General features: G+C 48.9%; 1 protein-coding gene across 1 annotated transcript in view; it reads right to left on the bottom strand.

The window, feature by feature from the left end:
- Positions 1-250: 250 nt before the first annotated feature.
- Positions 251-9,180, bottom strand: part of LOC114660960 (myosin phosphatase Rho-interacting protein-like) — a 198,275-nt gene continuing 189,345 nt past the window's right edge. The window contains exon 10 of the transcript XR_007936301.1: positions 251-274. The gene's annotated coding sequence lies outside the window, so the exon portion shown is untranslated. The remainder of the gene's footprint in view (positions 275-9,180) is intronic.

The following is a 9,180-nucleotide window of genomic DNA, read 5'->3' as shown; positions in this document are numbered from 1 at the left end:
ACTTGAGCCCTTCATTCCTGTCGACCTACTTATTGTCAATTCCTCGAGGCCTTACTAGTCTACAGTATCTATCTAGTACTGTTAGTCTATGTTAGTTTTATGGTGCCTTTCACCTCATTCTGTTATAGAGCCTTTTCATGTCTGTGTCTTTAAAGGTGGAAAGCTTAAGACTGGAGTGGGGTGAGCTGGTGGTCCTCCAAACTGGGCAGTCCCGTGAACGAGAGCCCCAGCTGACCACGATGTTCCGTGATGGCACCAGGCCCTGCCAGGTGGGCTCCTCGGCGGAGTCAGTGATCGAAATCCCATCAGTGCACACCTGCTGAGCGCCCCCCTCTCAGGACCCCCGTGTGCCTATGGGTGTCAGTGGCTCGTACTTGTGTGGTCAGCTGGGCACAGCCTCCCTGTGTCTTGTTTTCCTTTTCCTCTCCACGCAGACGCGGTTATTAATCTCGTTAATTGTGGTTCGTGTTTTCAATTACGCGGCTATTTTTAGGCCTGGCCCACCACTCTCGCCAGGCTCTTTCTGTGAAGGAGCTATTTAAAGGACCCGGTCTTCACAATAACTTGGTTACGGGCCTAATGGAGCGGCACTGGGCACCTCGGCGCCTTTCCCGACCAAGAGGACAGACAAGTGTCGCGTACCCACCCCCCAACTCCGCGTCCCCGGATGCCTGCTGGGGCGGCCGCCATGGGGCGAGAGCAAATGGAGTCGTCTCCAATGGGGGGGTCTCCATCGGGCGCCGGCTGCTTATCACCAGATTGCAGCCTTGACTTTTCTAAACTTGCACAAGAGGCGCATTTCATCAGGGCTCACGGGTGTAAATCTTTTCCGAGAGCCTGATTGCTCTGAATCGGCCATAAAAGTGAGAACAAATATGCGATAAGGTGCCTGGGAGGCAGCCGCCGAGGTGCGGAATGGAAATCGGGAAAGCAGCGGAGAGGCCGTCGAGTCAGAAACTGGCGGCCCCCGTGTCTCGGACCCCTGCCAAAGCCATTTCAGGGCTCATTCAGCTACTCATTCCTGTTCTGCCCCCCCCATCCCATTCAGGAGCGGGTTTCAACAGGATTGGGCCGGTTTAATTTAACTGGCCAGCCACACGAGACCCCCTTACTGCTGTCCCAGACTAACACTTAGCGATGGGGGCTCCCAGCGTCAAGTCAGGACGTCATCTCGGACATGTGGCTAAGCTGGCCACTTCACAGAAGCAGAACAAGACCCTCCTCACCTTTTGAAGCCCTCTTTGAAAATGGCGGAGAAGCTGCAGGTCAGCCCCAAAGCCACGCCCATGTGGAAGCCACACCCACTGCTTCACCCCACACTTCATTGGTTATTTTGCCCTAAGCCCCATATAACTGTCCCATGTCACTCGTCACTTACAGTCTGGTCACTCTGCCAGGGTCTATGACTGGGGGCTCATTGAAGTTCCTGTTGTCAGGGTCTGGTCAGCCAACTGCCTGCTGTGAGGGTCAGCGCAGTGCACAGGAGACGCTGGCTGCTAGGATGTGGTCACCCTACATGGTTTACCAGGCTGGTCACCACTTTCAGGCTCAGCTGCCATCATAGGATCGAGTGACATGAACTGGAAGGCCCAGCCACAAGACGCACTGACCTCTCTGCCACTGCGGTCTGACCACTGACCACCGTGTAGTTTAGTCCTATAAGTTCTGCTGCCATTCGCTCCCCCTACATGGTTTATCAGGCTGACTGGCGCTGGTCCTTGTCACTCCATCGGGCTCAGCTAACTCACAGCTGCCAAGGTGTGACCAGTCCAGGTGACTCGCTGACCTTACTGTCACGGGGGTCTGACTGGTGCACGCATGATTGACTGCGAGGATGTGGTCACTCAAAGTGGTTTAAGAAGCAAACAGCTCTGGGTGGGCTCAGTCAACATGAGTTGGCCACCACACTGTCACTGGGATCTAACCAGTCCATGTGACTGGGTCAGATCACTCCTGCTGGCGTCCGGTCATTTCACATGGGTCACCAAACCACCTGCTGCCAGGTCCCAGTGAGTCCGTCTGGCTGGCCCACAGACTACTAGTACCAAGGGTCACTCCAGTCCGCAGGAGTTGGCCTGCTCAGTGTTGCTGTGGTTTGGCCTCTGCTGCCATCGTCGCGTCACCAAACTAATTGCTTTTGGCCTTTGTTAGTCCGTCTTGCCCTGATTGTTTACTGCAGCCAGGGTAAGGTCAGCCCGCCAGGCCCACCACACTGAATTGGTGCCCACTGGTACTGTGCTTGGGTGCGCTTGGGGGTGGGGAGGCTGCCAATGTCAGATGTTGGTGACCTCTGGCTGACCCTGCTGGGTATCCCATCATGCCTGGCACTGTGTCCAGTTGCACCCGCATCCGTCCCATCGCTGAGTGTCTGATGTTTGCTTGCTGACACGCACCCTCGCTCACAGGTACACAACTTTCCCCTTCTCTGCCCATTGACTGTCACTCACCCGTGTCACATTCACCGTGATGCACACTCCAGAGTCGCGTCTTCCAAATCAGCGGCATTTATCTGCTCGGCCTTGCCTCCTCTCCGGCAATCACACACCATAAAGATAGCCTGCCGTGACTCATGTGAGCGCAGAGAAACACGTCCTTGGGAAGGGGCAGGGGCCAGGAGAGGAAATGTGGGTGGGCGAGGGTGGGCTGCCCGTCCTCGTCACAATGGCATGTTGCAGATCAGCAGGGCCTCCTTGCACCGACTTTGTTAAAAAAAAAAAAAAAAACCCAAATGTGCCTCAGTGGGATCAGATAGCCATTTTTGGCTAAATTGAGTCATTTTACGAGGAGGGCACACTGGGCCCACCACTGCCATAAAGCCATCAGACGCCCTTATTGTCGGCTGGTTACGTGTGCCAGTCTATCCAGTAATCAGATTTGGGATAAAGACGCTCACATTTGTACGTCGTTGTGAGACACCGGGATGTGCTAAGGAGTCGGCTTTGGGATGCCGTAAGATTCCTAACTTTATCCAGAGTCTTATCGTGTGATTAGCCGCACAACGCCATCAGCGTCGAAAACGCCTCCATATGCTGACGTTCAAACGAGGCCCCTGATGACGACGGAGAAAACGAGTGCCGGACCACCAGGAGCTCTCATCGTTAAGATGATTCGTTACATAGACCTCTCACCTCCATGAGCGTCCTGGTCAGAGCTTCTGAACGATAAACTGCAGGGCACGATGGAGGTGTGCAGGACGAGCCCAGCCAATCAGAACTCAGGGCGAGGTCACCGTGTAGATGAGGCACCAAAAATCGAATCAACACGACGCCAATCCACTGGGCTTCACACATCTGCATGTCGCTCACACGTATGTCACACCCGTCTGGCCCTTCTTTCCGTTTACCTCTTCATTTGTTCAGTTGCTCAGGGTGTTCTGGGTCCGTGTCACAAGCTCTGATTTTGTTTGTAGTTTTTCTATTTGTGTGTTGATATGTGATATGAGATTTGTAATGTGGGCTCTGGTGCTCTTGCTGAATTTCTTTCACGCACTCTGAGGGTGAGAAAGGCGCTATAGCCAGGCAGTGTGGCACAGTGGCTGAGGGTTCAAATCCCACTGCTGACACCTGAATACGAATCTGAGCGGGTCACGTCACGTGTCGGGCGTCCAGTTGGAAAAACAAAACAAATGGAATGCACTGCATCTCCTGAATGGCGTCAGTCAAACAAAAATATCAGATATATATAAAAAAGATCCAACGTCTGAGTGTCTGTCCGCTTTTCACAAGAGAACGACTTCACGGATTTAGAACATTCCGGTTGATTTTGTGACTTCTCTCATCGCACTAAGTATCGCAGTTCACTTGTGGCGCCTATTTATTTGTGTGAATCCAAGAGGGGGGCTGCGGGCCGAGGGGAGGGGGAAGCGGTGGGTGAAGTGGGCGGGGCTCTGGTGATTGGCAGAGCTACCACGGCCATGTGCTTTTCTCCCCAAGAAGGGGACGTGCTCCCATCAGAGCTGAACACAATCAGACAGTGCCAACGATTGATGTTGAGGTGTGCCTACCTTCTGCTTGGCCAGAATTACATTTTTTTTGATCGATTTTTAAAGTTTGTCCCGTTTCACTACTATGTGGGCGGAGCCACAGGGGGGACAGATATGTCAGGACGCTATTCGTAGACTTTAGCTCTGCCTTCAACGCAATCACCCCTCCAAAGCTGGTTGTAAAACTAAGCAGGTTGGGCCTGAACACCACCCTCTGCAATTGGATCCTGGACTTCTTGACAGAGAGGCCCCAGTCAGTTCACCTCCAGCATCATCACCCTGAGCACTGGAGCGCCGCGGGGCTGTGTGCTTAGTCCACTGCTCTTCACCCTGCTGACTGCACAGCCACAACAACACCAACCACATCATCAAGTTTGTGGATGATACGACGGTGCTGGGACTGATAAGCAGGGATGATGAGACAGCATATAGAGATGAGGTGGAACGGCTGTCCGCATGGTGTGAAGACAACAAAGTATCTGTCAATGTGAACAAAAGAGATAATGGTGGACTTCAGAAAATCACATCCTGCCCACATCCCACTCAGCATCAACGGTTTAGGTGTAGAGACCGTTAGGAGTACCAAGTTCCTTGGTGTGCACATAACTGAGGAACTTACGTGGACACATAACATCTCATCACTAATCAAGAAAGCCCAGCAGAGACTTCCTGAGGCGACTGAAGCGAGCAAGTCTTCCCCCTGCCATCCTCACCATGTTCTACAGAAGCACCATTGAGAGTGTCCTGACCAGCGGCATCACGGTCTGGTATGGCAACTGTGACATATCTGACCGCAAAGGATAGTGAAGATAGCAGAGAACATTATTGGGGTGCCTCTCCCTTCACTACAGGACATATCTCACAAACGCAGTGTCCGCAAGGCCTGTGCAGGACCCCCTTACACCCCTCACGTGGACTTTTCAAGAGAAGATACTGCAGCATCAGAGCCAGATCTGCCAGGCTGCAGGAGAGTTTGTACCCCCAAGCTGTCGGACTCCTTAACACCAGGCTGCCCCCCTGGGACCTTCCACACGACCTCAACCACCTCGAAAAACAGAACTTTATACATGTGAGCCATTGACCTGTGAAGACAAGTGTGCGGGTAGAGAAGAACTGAACATCTCATACTGACCTTGAAGGATTTGGACACTCTGGATATCCTTCTGACCTGTCATTGTCTACACGTCTTAAACAACTATCACCATACACTGATCATTTCTGTATTATCTGTATCTATTTTTATTATATTACATATCTTACACATCAATATTGCTGCTACATCTTTGTCTTGTCTTGTTTGTGTTTTAATTTTAAATTTTAATTCTATTTTTAATTTATTATTTGCACGTCATGTTGTTACTCTGTGGACCCTGAGCTTCACAATTCCGTCTATCTGTATACTTGTAGATGGCTGAGATGACAATAAAGTTCACTTTGACAGCTACTGTAAATATAAAGAAGATGTGTTGATATTCTTGGTGCCCTTCATATCTGTCTATTGTGCAGGGTCTTTCAAATCCATCCATCTCCATAGAGCCCCTCGCATTGATAATACTGCGTCTTTCACATCTCAGATATTGCCTTTTGCATTCATCTCTTATATAGTGCCTTTCACATCTATCCATTATACAGTGCCTATCTGTTACACAGAGCTCTTCATAACGGTCAGTCATTTATACAGCGCTGTTCACAAAGGCCGACTTCAATATATTAGGTAGCCCAATAGAAATGCCGTTTCACGTTTGGTTCCCCTTCTCTAATATTCTACTGACTGTCACAAATATACAAAACTGACAGGATACCAAGAAGGGGCAGACACCGTCTCACTGCAGAAATGCACATCTAATGTTATACAGTGAGGTCAGTGTCAGGAAGAAGAGTGAAGAGGGGGCACAAGAGGGTGCCCACCAGGACTGAGCTTGAGCCACTGCTGCTGCTGGTGGTGTTTTCCAGGTGGGCTCATCCAATTTACAAAACCAAGATGAAAGTAAAGGCCAGAAAGAAAGAAAGCAGCATGGGGGCCAAGTCACTCGAGAGACGGGCTCTACTCTAACCCTGTTGGCACCGGCTGTGACCATCCAGCCTTTATCTCCACAATCCCCACCCTCCCGTGTGCCTTCATTGTGCCAGCTCAGCGGCACTCACCTCAGCCGTGTAAACACACACAATGTTCTGCCAGCCAGGCTGAGACAGTCCGGTCTCATTAAAGGTGTGACTGGCACAACGAGCCACTCGGGCGTGAAGGCAGATCAGTGAGCACAGGCACAGCCCACCAGGGTCTCTCAAGCAGAATGACACCAACACAACAGCCCTGCCATCTCCTCTCGAGTACCGCCACACCTTGTACTGAGGAATGAGCTTTGTAGACACACAGGACCTTTGGTTTAGTTGGGGCCCATCAGCCAAAAGAAGCAACACATCAGAAGCAGGGGGGTCACTCAGTGGGCACTCGTCACGGCTGGGCGGGAGTCTGGAGGTGCCAGGCTTGGGCAGTATGTGACATAAAAATGAGCAGAAGGTTTGACAAAGGAGTCCACCCGCTGCTCTTTTAGGCAATCAAAGCAGCACAGAGCGAGTCCTGCCGTGTGTGCCAAATCACAGTCCCTGCCAGGGTCCAGCAGGAGGGCTGGACACCCACAAATATGTCAAGTAGCCCGTCTTGTTAATGCCAGCACTCAATGTCCAGTCAAGTCAGCTGGAGCCTTTTTGAGGTGGTCACCTAAAGGGCTGTGGTGCGGTTGCTTTATTCTTGCGAGACACAGGAAGAGTTTTGAGAAGGCACAGAAATATTTTGGAAAGAAAATTCTTAAAACGTTTTTTCAAAAGCAAGAACTGACTGAGCAGACGAAGCTACGCAACGGTGACATGTGTGCTATAAAGTGGCATTTACATGGAGGCGTCTTCTGCAACATGTTGGCTCATCTCACGAAAAAGAAAAGAGCACCACCTGCTGGAGAACACCAGCAAATGAAAATGGAAAGCTAGTAATAGCACAGACTTTTCCTGAAGTCGTCAATTAAAAGGAATAATCCAATCAAAATATATTTTTATATATATAGAGAGATCATTCTGGAAGTCTTTAAACCCTTCACTTTTTTATTTTGTTATGCTGGAGCCTTTTGCTAAAATCATTTCAATCAAGCAACATTCAACACCACTGAATGGCAAAGTGAGAACAAGATTTTAGAAATGTTTGCAAACATACTAAAAATGAGTTGTGCTAGCCGTCTAAGACAGACTGAGATACAACTAATCAATGTAAACCTCAGCGTTAACGTTTGTGATGCACCATCTGTTGGAATAGATTTTGTAATGCATATTGTAATAAAATGCCTTGCATTTATCATTCCGAAAGATGGCACTTCACAAACAGCTGGAGAAATAAAATGCATTACTATAGACTAGTGCTTCCCAAACTTGGTCCTGGGGACCCCCTGTGTCTGCAGGTTTTTGTTCCAACCAGCTTCTGTTTTTAATTGGACTCCTGGGCTACTTAAGTGATGTGTTATTTCCCAAGTTCTGTGTTTTGGGAACAATATAGAAATTAGAAAACTAAGTTTGCTAAAAAAAAAATATATATATTAAAATGTAATATGCAGTTATATGGGAATAATGTATTTGTTTTCTTTTTAACAATATTTTCATCTTGTTCTTCATTGTACTTTTCCAGGTGTTCTAATTGTTTAATTAATCCATTATTTACTAATTAGTGTGTTTGATGCTAAAGTAGTTGCAGCCTTTGATTATTCCGTGTTGTTTGCCTGCGTGTCTGCTCTGCTTGTTTTTAATTGTCATTAATAAGAAAACTGCACAGAGAAATGGCAAAATATATCAACAAAAGAGAGTTAAGCATTTAAATCTGTAGCAAAACCAGAAATATTTCTAAATGTCTTATAAATGTAAAAATCATGCTGCTGTGCTTTTCTTAATGTAGAATAAGAGAAATAAATACCAGCTAATTAAATGCGATCAGTGTTATCAGGTGTTGTCACTGATTAGGAATTTGGTTGGAACAAAAACCTGCAGCCACTGTGGGTCCCCAGGACCGAGTTTGGGAAACACTACTATAGACGTTTGTGATGCACCATGTGTTGGAACGACGAGACATTGCGACTGGACACACAGACACTTTGTCCTTTAATTAAGGTGGGCAACACTCTGGTGCATGAAAGTGGAACAGATGTGACCAAGTGTTTGAGTGTGTGACTGTCCAGCACTATATGGACTTGGACACACCCCCACACCACACTTTGTGCCCATTCAGACAAAAAAGTGTTTGCAAGGTTTGGTGTTGATGTTCGACGAGAAGACCTGGTTGGCTTGCCATTGGAATTCCAATTCACCCCAAAGGTGTTTACTAAGGTTGAGGTCAGGACCCCATGAGGGCCACACGAGTTCCTGCAGGTCTTTATGGATCATTGACCTGCTGGAACCAAAAGGGCCCTCCACCAGACTGAAGCACACACACTACTGTTTCATTAATAGGACCCTTCACTGCGGTCAAGAGCTCTATCACCAAACTTTACCGTAGGCACTACGCACTCCAGAAGGTGGCATTCTCCTGGCAGTCACCGAACCCAGAGTTGTCCATCAGACTTCCAGACCGTGAACTGGGATTCAACACTCCACATTTCCACTGCTCCAAGCGTCCAGTGCTGGTGTGTTTTACATCATTACGCATAGTGACCTTAGGCTTGTGTGCAGTCACTCGGTTGTGAAAACCCGTGGAGCTCCATTCTTGTGCTTCCACAGGCAGTTTGGAACTGCTGTGAGTGATGCCACAGACGAAAGGCCATTTATTAGCACTTCATTGCCCGGGGGCTTCACCCTGTGGTCTGCTACTTCGTGGCCGAGCTGCTGTGGCTCCTCGGCGCTTCCACTTCACAATAACATCACTCACAGTTGACCACAGCACATCTAGCACAGCATCGGGAAGGTGGCATCCTACGAGTTGTGGGCATCTGGGATAAACTACTACGACATGCTCTTGAAGAGAAGGTGGGTCAGCTGAATAAGCTAAACTGGATGGAGTGAATGGTCTCCTCTCCTTTGTCAAATTTCACAGGTTCTTATGACAGTGCCATGTTTAAAGTTACTGTGCTGGTCAGATCACCCGCCATTCTACTGCCAATATTGGTCAATAGAGAAGACCCTGAACTCAGTCATTTGGAGGGGTGTCCACATACTTTTGGCCTTAA

This window comes from Erpetoichthys calabaricus, chromosome 11 (genome assembly GCF_900747795.2).
Source record: "Erpetoichthys calabaricus chromosome 11, fErpCal1.3, whole genome shotgun sequence".
In the NCBI taxonomy this organism is placed as follows: domain Eukaryota; kingdom Metazoa; phylum Chordata; class Cladistia; order Polypteriformes; family Polypteridae; genus Erpetoichthys; species Erpetoichthys calabaricus.
The sequence above is the reverse complement of the archived record's forward strand: the minus strand, read 5'-3'. Positions and strand labels throughout refer to the sequence as shown.